This window comes from Ctenocephalides felis, unplaced genomic scaffold, assembly GCF_003426905.1.
Source record: "Ctenocephalides felis isolate EL2017-DRISC unplaced genomic scaffold, ASM342690v1 CF-g0.4_SCAFFOLD_01170, whole genome shotgun sequence".
Classification (NCBI taxonomy): domain Eukaryota; kingdom Metazoa; phylum Arthropoda; class Insecta; order Siphonaptera; family Pulicidae; genus Ctenocephalides; species Ctenocephalides felis.
In genome coordinates this window covers 50,438,185-50,457,167 of record NW_020537324.1, presented here as the reverse complement: position 1 = coordinate 50,457,167, position 18,983 = coordinate 50,438,185, and the positions used below count along the sequence as shown (strand labels likewise).

Below are 18,983 nucleotides of genomic sequence, written 5' to 3'. Positions count from 1 at the left end.
TTTACCTCAAAATTACAAACACGTTGTTAAAAAAATATAAAATAAAAAAATCAAGCGCGTAGGGCGTAAGGTACGCACGTACTTGCGGGCCGGGACTGTGACTATAATTAGAGAAATTATGTTTCAAATCAAATGCAGAATTTGAAGCCATTTGTGATATGCTAAAAACATTAATACATAGTAAAAAAAATTGTTCAAAATTTGTATATTCATATGGCGATAGATGCCGCGTCCGCGACTTGACAAGTCATTTTTCGCACGCCTCGAAATATTGCGAGCTCGACTACGAAACATCAACCCAACAGCCGTTTCGTTGCACTCGAGTTGCACAACTCGGGTGTCAAGCGTCTAGTTCAAGTGAGAATCAATCACTTTTGTAAGGCGTCTAGTTCGCACCAAGGCTCGAGATCCGCCAGAGCAGAACCTGATTCGGTCGTCTCATCTTGACTTTTCTGGATCGCGGAACCCGTTGTCTGCGGCTATGGGGGGCATTGACATCAGGGGGCTGTCGATTTTGTGTGTTGTGTGTTGCATGGTGTGTTGAATATGTGTGAGCGACTGAGAAGCAATCGCGCACGTCAACTTTTGGAAGACCATGGATGTGTTGCCATGCGACGGTTGTATTAGATGTGTATGGCAACGGTTGTATTAGATGTGATAATTTTACGATCTAATCATCTAATACAACCGTTGCCATACACATCTAATACAACCGTTGCAAAATTTAATAAAATTGTGAAATGAAGAGAAAAATGTACAGTAGAACTCCAATTATCCGAATCACTTTCAGAAAAAAAAAATGTCCTAAAAAAGTCTAAGTGCGCTATTATTCTTCCACCAGCAAAGCCAGTGTAAGCACATTGTTTGTTTTGATTTGACGGAGATGTTTACAAAACAATGATTTTTATTTCTAAACTTGTACATAAGTACATTTTATTTATATTTAAAAAATGAAACATGAAATTGGAAAATGTCATGTTTCTTTCATTTAATTCAATAAAAAAATACTGCAATATCAAAACGTAACTTTTTTTCTCTCCAATGGCAATTTTAAAAACAAACTTCGATTATCCGAATATTTGATTATCCGAATGGGTCCCGGTCCCCATTAATTCGGATAATTAGAGTTCTACTGTAGTTATAATCTTTTTTCCAACTTATAACGCACCTTGTGCAGTACTGCTTGGACAATTAATAATTGAAGCCCTTTTATTGCTTACACGCCCGGATGATTTCGCACATACTGTGGGCAAGGGGGCCCCTAAATTTTTTCCCATTTTTTTCTAAAAATGTTTTGTTCCAAAAAAATTTTTTTCACAATTTTTTTTTCCAAAAATTTTTCTTCCAAATTTTTTTTCCAAAAATTTTTTTTCCAAAAACTTTTTTTCCCAAATTTTTATGATTTTACTGAAAATTTTTTTCTCAAAAAATTTTTACTTAAAATGTTTTCCCAAAATTTAATAAAATTGTGAATTGAAGTGAAAAATGTAGTTATAATCTTTTTTCCAACTTATAACGCACGCTGTGCAGTACTGCTTGGACAATTAATGAAGCCTTTTTATTGCTTATACGCCGGGCGATTTCGCACATTCTGTTGTTCAATTTTTTTTCCTAAAACATTTTTGGGAAAACATTTTTGGAAAAAAAAAAATTTTGGGGGAAAAAATTTCCCAAAAATTTTCCAAAATATTTGTGTTCCCAAAAATTTTCCAAAATTTTTTTTTCCAAAATTTTTTTCCCAAAAATTTTTTTTCCAAAAATGTTTTTCCCAACATTTTTTTTCCAAAAATGTTTTAGGTATTTATTTATTGTTGAATAACACAAAGTTAATATTTAGATACAACAAACTAACAGGTCATATGACAAAAAAAAAGTTGTGTTGGTATGGCCTGTGTTGGCGTTATTGGTAGAGTAATGGCTTTCTACCAGCAGGGTACGGAGTTCGAATCATACCTCCAGGCAAAAAACTGAATTCAGTAGTACGACTAACGTTGTGGTATTTATTTATTGGTGAATAACACAAAGTTGATATTTAGATATAACAAACTAACAGATATGGCCAAAAAAAGTTGAATTAGTATGGCCTGTTTTGGCGTAATTGGTAGAGTAATGGCTTCGTACCAACAGGGTAGCGAGTTCGAATCATATCTTCAGCTAATAAACGGAATTCAGCAGTACGATTAACATTGTGGTATTTATTTATTGTTGAATAACACAGTTAATATTTAGATATAACAAACTAACAGGTCATATCGCCAAAAAAAAGTGCATAGCCATGGCCTGTGTTGGCGTTGTTGGTAGAGTTATGGCTTCGTATCAAAAGGGTACTGAGTTCGAATCTTACCTGCAGCTATTAAACGGAATTCAGCAGTGAGCCTAACGTTGTGGTATTTATTTATTGTTGAACAACACAAAGTTAATATGTAGATATAAAACTAACATTATGAGGCCGAAAAAAGCATAATCCATGCGGCCTGTGTTGGCGTAATTGGTAGCACGATGGCTTCATACCCACAGGGTACCTAGTTCGATTCATACCTCCGGACACAAAATTGTGGAAGAGGCATGCACGGAATCACATCCGTTCGAATGTAGGACACCAGGTATGCTTCCTCGAACTCGATCGAGAGGAAATCTTCAGCTAAAAAACGGAATTCAGCAGTACGATTAACATTGTGGTGTTTATTTCGCCAAAAAAAAGTTGCATAGCCACGGCCTGTGTTGGCGTTGTTGGTAGAGTTATGGCTTCGTATCAACAGGGTACCGAGTTCGAATATTACCTCCAGCTATTAAGCGGAATTCAGCAGTGAGCCTAACGTTGTGGTATTTATTTATTGTTGAATAACACAAAGTTAATATGTAGATATAACAAACTAACAAGTTATGAGGCCGAAAAAAAGCATGGTCCATGCGGTCTGTGTTGGCGTAATTGGTAGCACGATGGCTTCATACCCACAGGGTACCTAGTTCGATTCATACCTCCGGACACAAAATTGTGGACGAGGCATGCACGGAATCACATCCGTTCGAATGTAAAACGCCAGGTATGCTTCCTCGAACTCGATCGAGACGAGGCATGCACGGAATCACATCCGTTCGAATGTAAAACGCCAGGTATGCTTCCTCGAACTCGATCGAGAGGGGAGGTATGGGCTTTCTTCCCTCCTTTTTACCTCCATCCCTCCCTCCATCCCTCCTTCTTACCTCTTGCACCTCTTTTTTACCCTCCCCACACATCCCCATATCGCACTCGAGAGTGCTTCGAGGACTCGCACACTGACGCTCCATGTTATGTGGCCTTCGCGCAACCCCATCGTGCTACCAATTACGCCAGCACAGATCGCACGGATTGTTCGGGGTTCATTCCTCTCGATCGCAATTTGAACGGATGTGATTCCGTGCACGCCTCGTCCACAATTTTGTGTCCGGAGGTATGAATCGAACTCGGTACCCCGTGGATATGAAGCCATCGTGCTACCAATTACGTCAGCACAGGCCACATGGGTTGTTCAGGGTTCATTAGGGGACTGGCGTTTTACATTCGAACGGATGTGATTCCGTGCATGCCTCGTCCACAATTTTGTGTCCGGAGGTATGAATCGAACTAGGTACCTGTGGGTTATGAAGGCAACCCCATCGTGCTACCAATTACGCCAGCACAGATCGCACGGATTGTTCGGGTTTCATTCCTCTCGATCGCAATTTGAACGGATGTGATTCCGTGCACGCCTCGTCCACAATTTTGTGTCCGGAGGTATGAATCGAACTCGGTACCCCGTTGATATGAAGCCATCGTGCTACCAATTACGTCAGCACAGGCCACATGGGTTGTTCAGGGTTCATTAGGGGATGATACGGGATTCTCTTTTTGCCCAGACCTCTCCTCTCGATCGAGTTCGAGGAAGCATACCTGGCGTTTTTACATTCGAACGGATGTGATTCCGTGCATGCCTCGTCACAATTTTGTGTCCGGAGGTATGAAATCGAACTAGGTACCCTGTGGGTATGAAGCCATCGTGCTACAATTACGCAACACAGACCGCATGGACTATGCATTTTTTCGGCCTCATAACTTGTTAGTTTGTTATATCTACATATTAACTTTGTGTTATTCAACAATAAATAAATACCACAACGTTAGGCTCACTGCTGAATTCCGTTTAATAGCTGGAGGTAAGATTCGAACTCAGTACCCTTTTGATACGAAGCCATAACTCTACAACAACGCCAACACAGGCCATGGCTACGCAACTTTTTTTTGGCGATATGACCTGTTAGTTTGTTATATCTAAATATTAACTGTGTTATTCACATAAATAAATACCACAATGTTAATCGTACTGCTGAATTCTTTTATTAGCTGAAGATATGATTCGAACTCGCTACCCTGTTGGTACGAAGCCATTACTCTACCAATTACGCCAAAACAGGCCATACTAATTCAACTTTTTTTTGGCCATATCTGTTAGTTTTGTTATATCTAAATATCAACTTTGTGTTATTCACCAATAAATAAATACCACAAACGTTAGTCGTACTACTGAATTCAGTTTTTTGCCTGGAGGTATGATTCGAACTCCGTACCCTGCTGGTAGAAAGCCATTACTCTACCAATAACGCCAACACAGGCCATACCAACACAACTTTTTTTTTGTCATATGACCTGTTAGTTTGTTGTATCTAAATATTAACTTTGTGTTATTCAACAATAAATAAATACCTAAAACATTTTTGGAAAAAAAATGTTGGGAAAAACATTTTTGGAAAAAAAATTTTTGGGAAAAAAATTTTGGAAAAAAAAATTTTGGAAAATTTTTGGGAACACAAATATTTTGGAAAATTTTTGGGAAATTTTTTCCCCCAAAATTTTTTTTTTTCCAAAAATGTTTTCCCAAAAATGTTTTAGGAAAAAAAATTGAACAACAGAATGTGCGAAATCGCCCGGCGTATAAGCAATAAAAAGGCTTCATTAATTGTCCAAGCAGTACTGCACAGCGTGCGTTATAAGTTGGAAAAAAGATTATAACTACATTTTTCACTTCAATTCACAATTTTATTAAATTTTGGGAAAACATTTTAAGTAAAAATTTTTTGAGAAAAAAATTTTCAGTAAAATCATAAAAATTTGGGAAAAAAAGTTTTTGGAAAAAAAATTTTTGGAAAAAAAATTTGGAAGAAAAATTTTTGGAAAAAAAAATTGTGAAAAAAATTTTTTTGGAACAAAACATTTTTAGAAAAAAAATGGGAAAAATTTAGGGACCCCCTTGCCCACAGTATCCGGACCTTCGATAATCCGGACTTCCAATTATCCGATAATCCGAACATTTGATTATCCGGGCTTCCGATAATCCGGACTTCGCATTCTCAGGACTTTCGATTGTCCGGACTTCCGATAATCCGGACTTTGCATTATCAGAACTTCCGATTTTCCGGACCTTTGATAATCCGGACCTTCGATAATCCGGACTTTCGATTAACCGGACTTCCAATTGTCCGGACTTCAGATTGTACGGACTTCCGATAATCCGGACTTTCAAAAATCCGGACTTCCGATTATCCGGACTTCTGATTATCCGTACTTTCGATTTCGAAAATCGGAAGTCCTGATAATGCGAAGTCCGGATTATCGGAAGTCCGGAAAATCGAAAGTCCTGAGAATGCGAAGTCCGGATTATCGGAAGCCCGGATAATCAAATGTTCGGATTATCGGATAATTGGAAGTCCGGATTATCGAAGGTCCGGATTATCGGAAATCCGGAAAATCGGAAGTCCTGATAATTAAGAATTTTTTCCGGATTATCGGAAGTTCGGATAATCGGATGTCCGAATAATCGAATCCCCCGTGCGGGTGACCGCACCGACACTCCCGGAATTTAATTATTAATTGTCCAAGCAGTACTGCAATAATAATTTTGGGAAAACATTTTGGGTAAAAAAATTTTGGAAAAAAAATTTTTAGAAAAAATGTTTACGAAAAAAACATTTTTTGAAAAAAAAAATTGGGGAAAAATTTAGGGAGCCCCTTGCCCACCGAATGTGCGAAATCACCCGGCGCATATAAGCAATAAAAGGGCATCAATTATTAATTGTCCAAGCAGTACTGCACAGCATGCGTTATAAGTTGGATAAAAGATTATAACTTTTAAGTAGCCATCTATCGGTAAAAACTTGTATAAAGTCGGTTCAAACATGTCAAAAAAAACTACATTTTTAGTCAATTCAATTTTATTAAATTTTGGGCAAAAACATTTCGGGAAAATTTTTTTTGGGGAAACCCCAAGAGCCGCAAACAACGGGGGAAGATAGAGGCACCACACCGTCATCTCCCGATGTCCGCGATCCAGAAAAGTCAAGATCAGACGACTGAATCAGATTCTGCTTTGGCGGATCTCGAGGCTGGTGCGAACGAGACGCCCGGCAGAAGTGATTGAATCTCACTTGAACTAGACACTTGACACCCGAATTGTGCAACTCGAGTGCAACAAAACGACTGTTGGGTCGGCGGACGTTTCGTAGTCGAGCTCGCAATATTTCGAAGCGTGCGAAAGATGACCAGAAAAGTAAATCTTTTGGCTATTACATGTAAAAAATGACATCGATATAATGTAATGTAATGTAATTACAAGCTAATTAAATCACTAAATATTTTTCTTTTGAGTCTTCGTGCTGTGTTTATAGATAGCAGTGCGTTGGCCAAATAAATAAATAGATGAAAAACTTTTTTTTATTAAATTTGAATTAAATCAATTTTCTGCTCTCCAGAATGGAGGCTGGTATGCGATAAGTAAGAGACGAATGTAGGGAACTTGTATTTTATTTAATTTCTCTTATTAAACAAGTTGAAATTACAATATTGTGTTATATATGTTGTGTATTTTTATATTATATAATAATAAAAACAACATTGTTTTGTAAGTGATGTTATATTTCATAAATATATCAAAATATTAATATATATTAAAATATGGAAATATAATTTCTATTTTTATTATTATTTGCTTTTATTTTTATATTAAATTATCATACACGAATATTATTTTAATGTAAATTCTATCCTTTGCACTCTTGTTTATTTAAATTTATGTTATTATTTATCATTATTGCTAGATGGTAATTATTTAACAGTTGTAATAAATAATGTAAATAAAAAAAATAAAAAATAAAACGTTAATTAGTAAATTTTCAATAATAAACAGTTTTACACCTCATAGTGCGTTTATAGCATAAAAAGTATATTAAATAAATAAAAACGATATTATACAAAAAATACATCATAAATTTCTAATTTTAAAAATATAAAATTCTGCATAAAAATATTAGGTCATATTTTTTTACTTATATTCTCATCACTCTGCAAAAAAATCACAAAAAAAGGAAAAGAGGAAAAAAACTTTGGGAAAAAAATTTTACGAAAAAAAAAAATTTGAGGAAAACCCAGACTTTGATTTTTGGGGGGGAAAAATTAGGAAAAAAATTTTGGGGAAATAATTTTGGGAAAGAAATTTTTTGAAAAAAGAGATTATTTAAAAGTAGGTAATAAGCGGCGGCTGCTTTTAGTAATTATTTCATTTTGATGAGAAAATAATTTTTTTAGATTAATTTTATATAAGAAATATGTAGTAAACTTTGTAATAAAAGCAAAACATAATACTTCTGCTTTCTAAATTTTTCTTATACTATTTCCATTCGAGAATTGATATTATGTCGGGTAGTTCGATTAGCATATTATTACTTTTAAACAATTATATGTTTGTGTAAAAGTAATAATATAATACTAAATTTTTTTGCTGCTTAAGGGGTTAGGGGTACTTAGAGACACGAAAAATTGAGAATTCCCAGTATTTTTTTTTGTTATTAAACGATGTTTTTTTACAAAAATATTAATACGGCATTATTAAACAATGTTTTGACTTAAAGTAAAAACAAAAAATTAAAAATTTCAGAAAAAAAATCCCGAAGTTAGAGCTGTTTTTGATCCTGTTTCAAAAAACGGTCCTAACGGTGACCGTCATAACTCCTTAGAGATTCATCTAAAATCAATCAAATAAAAAAAATAGTTTTATAAATAGACAATCCTGGGCCTGATCGAAGGTTTTCTTTTTATTGCAAAAATCAGAAAAAGAATCTAGATTTTTTGGATAAAAAATCAACTGTTAATTAATTGGTCTTATAAAATTGAAAATTTTGAAAAAATAAAAATCCTTCCATCAGGTCCGAATTTATTATGTATTCTAAAAGCTGTATAAATTTCATTAAAATTTACTAAGCGCTTTTTGAGTTACAGTGGTCACCGGGTCAAAAAACATAGTTTGGAGAATAACGCGTTTAAAGTTTCACATTGGATTTGGATATTGAATTACTTAAACCGAGTTATCTATTTCTGAGCCATATAATAGTTCATCAGTTATTGAACAAGTTTCCAAAATTTCCATTTGTTGTTGCCTATGAAGCATTCTGGCGCGCTGATCTGCCACTTTCACACGTGCAGCATCCAATTTTTCAGCATACCAATGGGAATTATACCCACAATTAGGTCCTAGGGTATGCATAATCAATAATAACGATTATATATATGTTTTTTTTTTTGTATAGCGAAGGAAATGCTTTTATGCATCCCAGACCGGTCTTCTGTCTGGGTATGTCGGACTCGATACCGCCCTGGTATAATACCGACTAAAAATATGATTAAAATCATATCATTTTAATCATTTAATGATTATATATATGTATTATATAAGCAATTTGTACGATAGTAGAACTAGTATTCACGATTTTATGCATATTTTTTACACTAGTTGGTTGAAGCCAGAAGCTTTTAATTTTTTCTGATTATGGATTTAATCTTGAACTACACCTTGAAAGTAAATTATCATTGCTGAGATCGTCGTAAATCGGTTTAAAAGCTTTTAAAACATCAGGAGGTGAGGGAGAATAATCTTGAGTATAAGTATCGAGCTCTTCACTTGCGTCAGCGCGCTGGTAAGAGTCCAATAGCTCAAAAAGTAATCATCGGATCAACTTGAAATTTTCAGAGAACATTTTCAAGATATTTCACTTAATGAAAATGCAAAAAAATAAAAATCGATTTTTCAAAATTTCCAAGTACCCCTAACCCCTAACTATTGATATAACTGAAAAATTTTGCACTCTAAAGTGTTGTTATTTCAGGCTATGGAAAAACCAGATTAAATGTATTTCGTTTTGTGTATTTTTCGGTATGTATATTCCTGATTGCCGTCATTCACGGCCAAAGATTGTCGTAGTTAGAAATATGACCCCTTACTATTCAATAAATTATACATTTGAGCTATTCACACTCGAACACAATTTCATTGTTCTGTATCTTCGAAGTAACATTTTTGTATATTCTGGTTTATACCCAAAAGATCATAAAACTGCCTGTGAGACGATAAAGCAACCGCTTCCTTACCAAAGCAAAAACGCCAAAAACAGTAAATGTCTGCACGAGTTAACAGATTTAATACCAGTTTAAGAAAATCGGATATGACAAATCCTGTGAAACAACTCCACTCAATTCACTCCGAATACATGCATACGTACATATATACACACACAGGAAATATATATAAAAAAATAAAATAAAACTTACATTGAACATGGTATTTTATATCTAAAAATGTGTACACATCACACAATTTTGCACTAACATTGATACAACTAACCAGTCGATAATCATGAATTTTTGTAATAGGAAAAATAATGAGAGTTTTATTTTGCAAAACTGTAGAAAAATTAAAGTATTTTGGCACAGAACGGAGGCTATGTAATAGCTATGGATCCCGAAGCAGGAGTAACCAGATGTGGGGTAAAATTTTGTTTTAAAGGACACTAGAAGGTTTTTTCAATCAACATGGCTATGTGTGGGTGAGTAAGGCTAGGATTTTATGTTCGGAATTGACTGTGTAAAGTTAGACGGCTAATCGTAGGGCCGTAATATTCTAGTATGGTCTATAAGACCATGATATCTATCATGAAAATAGGTTCATAAAAATCGTCAAAAAATATTTTTTCAACTGCTAATTACAAGAAAACAATCCGGCCGATCTTTACCAAAAACTAATCAGCATGATTCTCGACCAATATCTTTCAAACGGTTTTTAAATTTTTAGAAATGTTTGTTGAGAAAACATAAAATTAGCAAATTGGATTTTGTCGCAAAAATATAAACTACTCCTTTGGGAATTTAATTATAAATAGCCATGTTAATAATATAGCTTTAATTTCTAAATAGAATGCTTAAATTTATTCTATACACTTTTGTATAAATAACTATAATCTGATATTCCTTTAATTTCTTTGTTACAGTACATTAGAAATATTTAATAATTGTTGTACAAATTTCATAAATATTGAAATTAATTTTTATTCAACCGATTTTACCTGCAATGTTTCCAGCTGTTAATTAGATTATTCATTATATTACATTATTTTTAAACAATAGCATATTGTTCGTATAGAAGTTCTCGGACTTTATAATAATCTTCTGATAAGCAACCTTCAACAGTTACATGTCCTGTATCAACCTGTTAAATTAAATATAATGTGGAGTTATGAATTAACGGTATACCTCATTATCAGTATAAATTTAATAAAAAAATATTAGCATTTTATGAATATTTAAATATATGATATATGATAAAAATAATACTTTTGACAAGCTTGACTTAGTGAACCTGTGTTCGAGAATCTAAACTCCAAGTCCCTGAAATTACCGAGAAATGTATATGATAATAATGTAAACATTGCAGAAAAGGGCTTTGCAATATAGCAGATAAAATATGGAAATCGGACAAATTATATTAAATGAAATATTTAAAGAATGAAAATGCAAAAATTATAAAGTGTTGAAAAAGATTTAAACATAAATCGTGTATAAAGTTGGTATGAGTTCTTAAATTTACTGTGCTTTTTGCAGTAATTTGCATGAACTATTAACATAATTTTTGCTATACTTTATTTAAGTATGTCCTTTTTGTAAAAAATCAACTTTGAATTATCAAAATCGAATTAGTGATTATTAACCTTAGCACAGTAACACCTAGTGCCCTTTTGTGCTGTTTATTTAGAATTATAATTCATAATGTCTAAGTAACTTTTCGAAATACTGACATATCTGACTTATATAACGAACATAAAATAATCCACATAATCTGAATTGTCTTTGATGTTAATATATGAATATCTTAAAACAAATGAAGATAATATTAATATGAATGTTATTAGTTCAATGCACTGTCAAAGTATGGGTAGGTCCGTGAGATGTACGATATATTTTCAATCAGAAGCATATTTTTTATCTATATATTCAAGTGAAAAATGACCATCGCGACTGCACGATGTAAGATCGTCATCAGAGCGAGGTTCGAACTCACGACCCCGTTCACACGAGTCTGTAATCTTAGCCATTACACCATGGAGCACCATATAATTGAATAACTACCAATATGATTTACATTTTGTATTTGCATGCTTTTTTCTAAGTTCTTACGAAACGAAACAATATTGTCAATCAATAATACAGCAATGAAAAATCGACTTTACTCACCTTACGAATAGCAAGGGTTCCATTGCAACACCACAATACACCACCTGAAAATTCAGATGGAATGTTGCACTTATTCAATACTTGTTTGAAATCGGCAAGCTTCAATTCATTGATGAACACAGATCTATGCCCTTTAATATCAGTAGCTGCTAACGGCTCCAAAGTGAGAATACAATCTGCATCTGAGTTTTCTAGAATAGTAAAATCCATAGTTGATTGAAATTAATATAGAATTAACAATGATACGTAAGCAGAAAGTAAACACTTAGAAAGATATATTAAATATTATTGAAATATATCATCATAAAAAAATTCAAAATAAAAATAATTGCGATTAAATCAAATAAAACGCAAACGAATGTTTTTTGAACCATTCAAATCGGTTGATCCGTACGCCCGAAATCGTCGACGGAAAATTGTATCCATACAAATACACATATCCATTTTTTTAGGGTATGCCAAAATATGTTTAAAAACCTTCGAAACGAGATATGCAAAAATTTTCAATATCGATTTTTGAGCTATTACTATAACTTGCCCTACGGGAAGTTAAAAATGAATATGTGCAATTTCCGTTAGTGTTTAAACACTAACTTGCAGAATACATTAACCCTCCGTCGGTCGGATATTTATTTACCTTCGAACGGTCGGAGTGGTCTGGCTGGACCACCATTCATGTTACATGCATATATATGGGATAAATGAGTTTTTGGTGTCTAGTTTAGATTTTTTCTTTTTCTTACCGTCTTTTGCATGTGTTGAGCTTGTCTTTAATAAAAATATTTCAAAAAACAAATCATGTAATATAAAAACACGTTTTTTTTCGTTAATTTTTCTGTTTTATATCAATGGAGAACAATATTTATTCTTCTTCGGCGCCTTCGAAATGAATGTGATTTTCAAATGAAAACGAAATGAGGGGCCGCCGCCTTTGAAATGAGCTGTAAAACTCAAAGTGAAAATATAATTTCAATTGCATTCTTACGGCTACAGGTTTGCCAAAAAAGGTTTCCCACGCAGTATGGGTAGAAAAATTGTTGATAATGTGCGCATTATTCATCCGATTTTCAATGTTTGCGATAACCAATAAGTTTGATAGGTTTTCAAAGAATTTTCATATGTGTGCGTGTAAATACTAACTTTCAGGTTACAATACAGAGCAAAAAATATATGAAACGCAATTTTATAGAAAATACCGTCATACTCTTCGTACAAAATGTTTGGTTGGTCTAGACAGACCACTCCGACTGTTCGAAGTATAAAAAAGTTAATATCCATATAATTATCCTTCTGTACATTTTTTCGTCCTGATTTTTTCATTGAACGACAGCTAATGAAATTTTAGGAAAAGTCAAGAAATTTCAAGTCGATAAGATTACTAAAAGTTTTTTTTTTTAATTGTAGTCAAAAAAAGTCTGGCCAGACAACTCCGACCGACGGAGGGTTAAAATAAAATTAGTTGAAAAAAGAGATAACATAAAACTAGATGTAAGTGACAGTCTTAAGGCAAGTGGCAAAACTAGACTATGTGTTTTTTTTTCCAAGTTTTTGAACAGCAATCAGAATCCTAAAAGTTGTGATAACTTTCATTATTAAACTTTATATTATTATTAAATAGTGATGCAACGATGCCGGATAAGGTCTATTTTCATTTAGAAACATATTGATATCTATATTTCAGGCTTCTCGAAGCGGGTATCGAACCCAAGACCTCTGATTCCGATCCCGTCGCTCTATAATCGTGCAAAGTTTATAAAAATGGTCAAAATATTCTTTTCAACAATTGCTTAATTGCAAAGAAACGGATCAGACAAATTGATATAAGAATTAACATTCAAAATAATTACAACTTTAGTGATCAGACAATTTCCAACTACAATCTTTCAAACAGTTCTTGAACTTTTAAGAGCGATTCAGGATAATTGGAAATTTATGCACTAATTCTATCGTCTGGTAAAACTAATCAATGCGAGTCCTTATCATGGTTTTAAATATTTGAAATTGATTTGTAAAAAAACGTTTGTATAAGATCTTGTTAGCTCAGTATACGAGTGTCTTTGCATGAAGCGCGGTGGTACTTGCTCAGATACTTTAAATTTTGGAATGTTTTTTTGCCATGAATTTGATGCAAGAAAAATGCATAAACTTTCGAACGATGCTAATAAAAATCATTCCAAAAACTGCAATTGCTGAACACAATTTTCTCTGAAGTTTTCGAAACTTACGTTCCATTGGCTCTTCTTGCTCTTCTTCTTCAGAAACTTGAGTTCTGTCAAGATGGCTGTCACGAACTGCAATTTCAGCATCCATCCATGCAACTTCAGCCTCCTTGCCCTTTTGGAACATTAACTGGGATACTAAAGCATCGGTTAATCTGACCTATAATAATAATAGAAATAAAATTACAATTGCATGTGATAATCCTAAAACGAAATCGATTTTTTTGTGAACATCAATTTGATGTAAAAATTTCGTACCCATATTGTTATTAATTATTTTTTTATGTAAGAGTTTAGAGTAAATAACTAACTAGTTGGTTTGGTATTTAGCCTTGAGGCAAGTTACATGAACTTCCCGATATGTTTAAATAATCGACTTAATCAATAAAAAATAAATTAATTTATGAGTGATTAAAAGTATTCCGAGTGGATTTATTACACATAATTGAAAACGAACGAACACTTTGACTCGGAGTATTTTCTAAAAGCAAATTTTCAAAAATCAATTTTTATAATTGAACCAGTTTCCAGGACAGGTTTATTATGTTCAAGACCAAGTACTCTATCATTATACCAAGTAAATAGTCTAATTTTAATTTTAACAAATATCAAAAAAACTACTCATTTTCTCAAATTTTGATGAATTTTAAAAATCAAACTATTTGCCATAAGGCCGTAATATTTCAGTAAGTTCTATAAGACCATGGTATATATCGCTAAAAAAAAAAATACATAAAAATCGGCTTAAATTTTTTTTTCAACAGTTAATTACAAGAAAACAGCTCGGTAGATTTTCACCTAAAATTAATCAGTACCATTCTCAACTAATATCTTTCGAACGGTTTTTGATTTTTTAGAATCGGTTCGGTAGGATGAGCTTAAATGTGGACGAAAAGTTTAACACTTTTTTTCAAATTGCAAAGAAACGGCTTGGCAGATCATCGCACAAAACTGACAAACGATAGTCCTCACCGAAATACATCAAATTTCTAAAATCGGCCCAGCCGTTTTCGAGAAAACGTCGATTTACAGCAAAAAATCTGTTCACATACACACACACACAAATACTTTTTCCAAATTTGGTCTCATTCGATTCAGAATGGCTTGAAACGTCGAGAAAACATAAAATTAGAGAATCGAATTTTTTTATGAAAACATATATATATATATATATATATATATATAATATATATATATTATATATAATTTAAATTGAGTACTTGTTTATTTTACATAAATGACCTGTCAAAAGGTCTATGAAAAATGAAATTACATTCCAAACAACCAAATACTATAAGAATTAGGAAACAATATAGACATATGAAATTGTAATCAAAACTGGTAATTATACTATAGAAACTAGCTGTAAGTGGAATTCTGTCTTGAGGAAATTATGGCATCGTGCCTTAAGGCAAATTGCTGGAACTTCCCGTACCGTAACGAAATGTTCGAGGAATACTGAATATTGTGACATTGTCTAATATTTATAAGAATTATATAAACTGAATTGCAAAATTAAAATTATTTGTAAAGTATATTAGAACTATCAAAAATAAAATCTGAATTATTTCGATATACAAAATATTAAAAAAAAAAAAAGTTGGAACAAAAATTTTTTTTCCTAAATTAATTATTTTGTTAAGACAAGCAGAAAGTTCTTTGAATCATCTAAATCGGATGCTTAATTCTCTCAAAAACTGACATTTTTTACATATTTAGCTCCGTATATTCGAAATGGCTGGGCCTGCTTTTGCCAAAAACTAATAAACACTTCCCCCAATCATTACTAATTGAATGTTTTTTAGATCATTCAAATCGGATACTCCGTCTTCTCAAAAAGTCGATTTCTATTTTCTGCACTCTTTGCTCCGTATCTCCGAAACGGCTGGACCTGCCTTTGCCAAAAACTAATCAGCTCTTTTCCCTATCAATAGGAATCGAATATTTTTTGAACCATTCAAATCGGTTTATCCGTGCGCCCGAAAACGTGACTGGAAATTTGTATCCATTCATACATACATACATACATACATACATACATACACACACACACACACACATCCATTTTTCGGAGGTATGCCAAAATGTTCAGAAACCTTCAAAACGTTGAGAAATGTAAAAATTTTCAATTCCGACTTTCGGCCCGGTACAATAACTTACCCTACAGGAAGTTAAAAAAAGAACTCAAACAAATATTAGATTTCTGCCCTTATTTACAAATTAATAACAAACTAAAACACTTAAAGTCAATATAAAATATTTCTTAAAATACCTGATAAATGTGAGTCTCAGTTGTAGCATCAATAATTTCACCTCTTTTTGGACAAAATACTCGAGTACCCATCTGTCCACAATGTAATCTGATAGCATCAGTTCCTTCTACAGAACCGCGCACAACTATAACTCTACGCGGCTTTAATTGTGAAAGAATTTTCAATAAAGACTCCCCATCTGATCGCCCTTCAAAATCTATATACTGTATTTGTGCTTTAATCTAAAAATTAATCCAAACAAGTAAGTGTAAATAGGAGAAAAACAAGTAGATGAAGTGAAGTAAATTGTTTTGTGCTTACTTCTATCTTTTTTAATGCTGAAATACACTTTGTCGGAGTTTCTGTAGTATCAACTGAAATAAAACATGTGATTATATAATTACTAATTACTAATTAATAATATAAAGATTCAGGTTTGATGTTTAAGAACTGAATAATAAAAATGTTGAAGCTAAATTAATACTATTAAGTTAATGTACAAAAACAAAAACTGAATTATGCTAATATACTACTTATTGAAACAATTTATTATTAATCAAGGTTCATTGAAGTAAAACTTCTTTAGGCGCGACTAGGTTGTAAATCCGTACACATGTAACGGAAAAAGCGTTACGCACGAACTGTACGTCATTCGCTCTCGATGAAATCATTTCAATACTGGTCGCATAAACATTGTATACGTACCGATATCAACAAGGAAACCGGCATAGATAAATAAACGTTTTAAAGTTACATCGTGGTACAAAAATCTTGATTAAATGAACTATGCCTGAATTGGAAAAATATTTTACCCTGTTCCTTGAAAATAATAAAACAAATTAAACATTTGTGCCGTGTACTAAACATAAGGTTATTGATTAGAAATTATTACTATATTATTCGTAGTTTCTATGAAACTTTGAAGTTATTAACATGAAAATATTTTTTAAGCAAGACAGATATTACAGCTGTTCAAAGAATGAGATTATATCGCCAGCAAAAAAGTAAAAAAAATACAAGCAGTCAATAAATGTACGTTAATTTTAATTACATGAAGTTCTTCAAACACAATTACATGATGAGTGAAGTTGCAAAAACAATATTTGTTTAGACGTTGTTTAACATAATCCACTGTGTGAACGAATATTATAGAATTTATTAATCAGCAATTACTTCATTTCTCTAATATTTGAAGTATGACTTTAATTACATGATTGTTTTAAAATATTATACATATTTTTAATGTTATTATGAATATTTACATAATTTATAATTTAACATTATAAATGTGTATAATGGTTGACACTAATAAATGTGTGCATCACGAATGTTGCCATATTACTAATAAACATTATTCAAAATTGTTATATGATGAAGTATTTATTTTTACTTAACTTAAATTTGCTACTTCATACAGTAGCAAATAAGTTTTACTTCAATCGCGTGTGAACCTTATGCGAACTCTTTGTTGTAAAAAGTGTCTAGATAATTTAGTTTCATCAAGTGTTTATTTTAGTATTTAATGCAGTGATTTAAAAACATGGATTAAAATGTTTTGGATTATACATATAGAACAGTTTTGCTAATTCAGAGCAGCAAGTATATACCAGAATTTAAGAGAAACCTACCTATTTCTTCAACATTCTTTACAACTGGCTTCAAAATAATATTTTCTTTAACTTCTTCAACATCATCAACCATTTCAGCAAATTTATAATCTTCAGGTTTAATTATTTCTCCATACTCATCCCATTTGATTTTCTCTTCAACAAAAGGAAACATGGCATGCTGTTTTTTGTTAGTCTTGAAAAATCCAGTCTGTGGTTTGTCCTCTTGTTTAACAACAATATCATGTTTACCAGTAATTATACTCATTTCCAGTTCGTCTTCTGAATCTGAGCTCATCACCTCTTTCTCCCTATTTCAGAAATAAATATTTTAGTCGCCCAAGCCAATTTTACTCCTTTTTATTTTTTATTTTCAGTTTCAATAATTTATCATTGCGCAATTACCATATTAAATAATTTACTAAGTAAAATATAATGTTTATATAAATATGGTTTGTTTTTGATTCTATTCAAAATTGCTTATAAACAATTAATTTTCTCATAAGAAAGTACCGTTTCATTGAGGCCATTTGTCCTCTATTTTCCTTTTGTTGTCTTAAATATTCTTCCAATTCAATACCATCTAGCTTCACTCGTTTCTGCATTAATAATTCAATAGTTCTCTCCCCACCATTATCTATTAAGTCGCGACCAAGAGTTCCAGGTGATGATCTAAAAAAAATAAAAAAATATCATAAAACAAAAATAGTTGCATAAACTTCTGTGATTATTTGAATTATCGGCTAAAGTATCACACATATATAAAAACAAAGTGATAGTAATATATTATATATAGTAATATAATAAAGTATATATAGTAAAGTCTAGAAATTAGAAGAAAATAAATAAGATTGGAAAACTTAATGAATCAACCATTCTAATATAAAAAACTGCTTTCAATTAAAAATGAGTTTATGCAAACCTAGCAGTCAGTATGATACTGTTATTAGGATTACTAGCCCACATAGCAAATAGTTCTCGTGAAAATCCACATTCCATATCTATACCACTTGCTAATACAACTTTGGGACTAGAAACACGAGCGAGTTCTGCCATGGAATGACATAGAACAACATGGCGAAAATGAAATGGATTATTTCTAGCTCCTTCAAAACTTTTCATCAATTTTCACTCATCCACTCTATCTAAAAATGCACAAAAGAGTTTTATATATGAAGGCTTTAAGCATTAACATAGGATATGGATAAATAACACAAACTTATTAAAACAATGCACCTGGGATTTTGCAAACTCTACAACATTATAAGTGACATTATTTAAGAAAGCTAATGAATATGCCAATAGGCCACTTCTTTATTTTCCATAGTTGATCCAACAT

At 32.3% G+C, this 18,983-nt stretch overlaps 1 pseudogene; it reads right to left on the bottom strand.

The window, feature by feature from the left end:
- Positions 1-10,362: 10,362 nt before the first annotated feature.
- LOC113367357 overlaps positions 10,363-18,983 on the bottom strand; it is a 9,659-nt pseudogene continuing 1,038 nt past the window's right edge.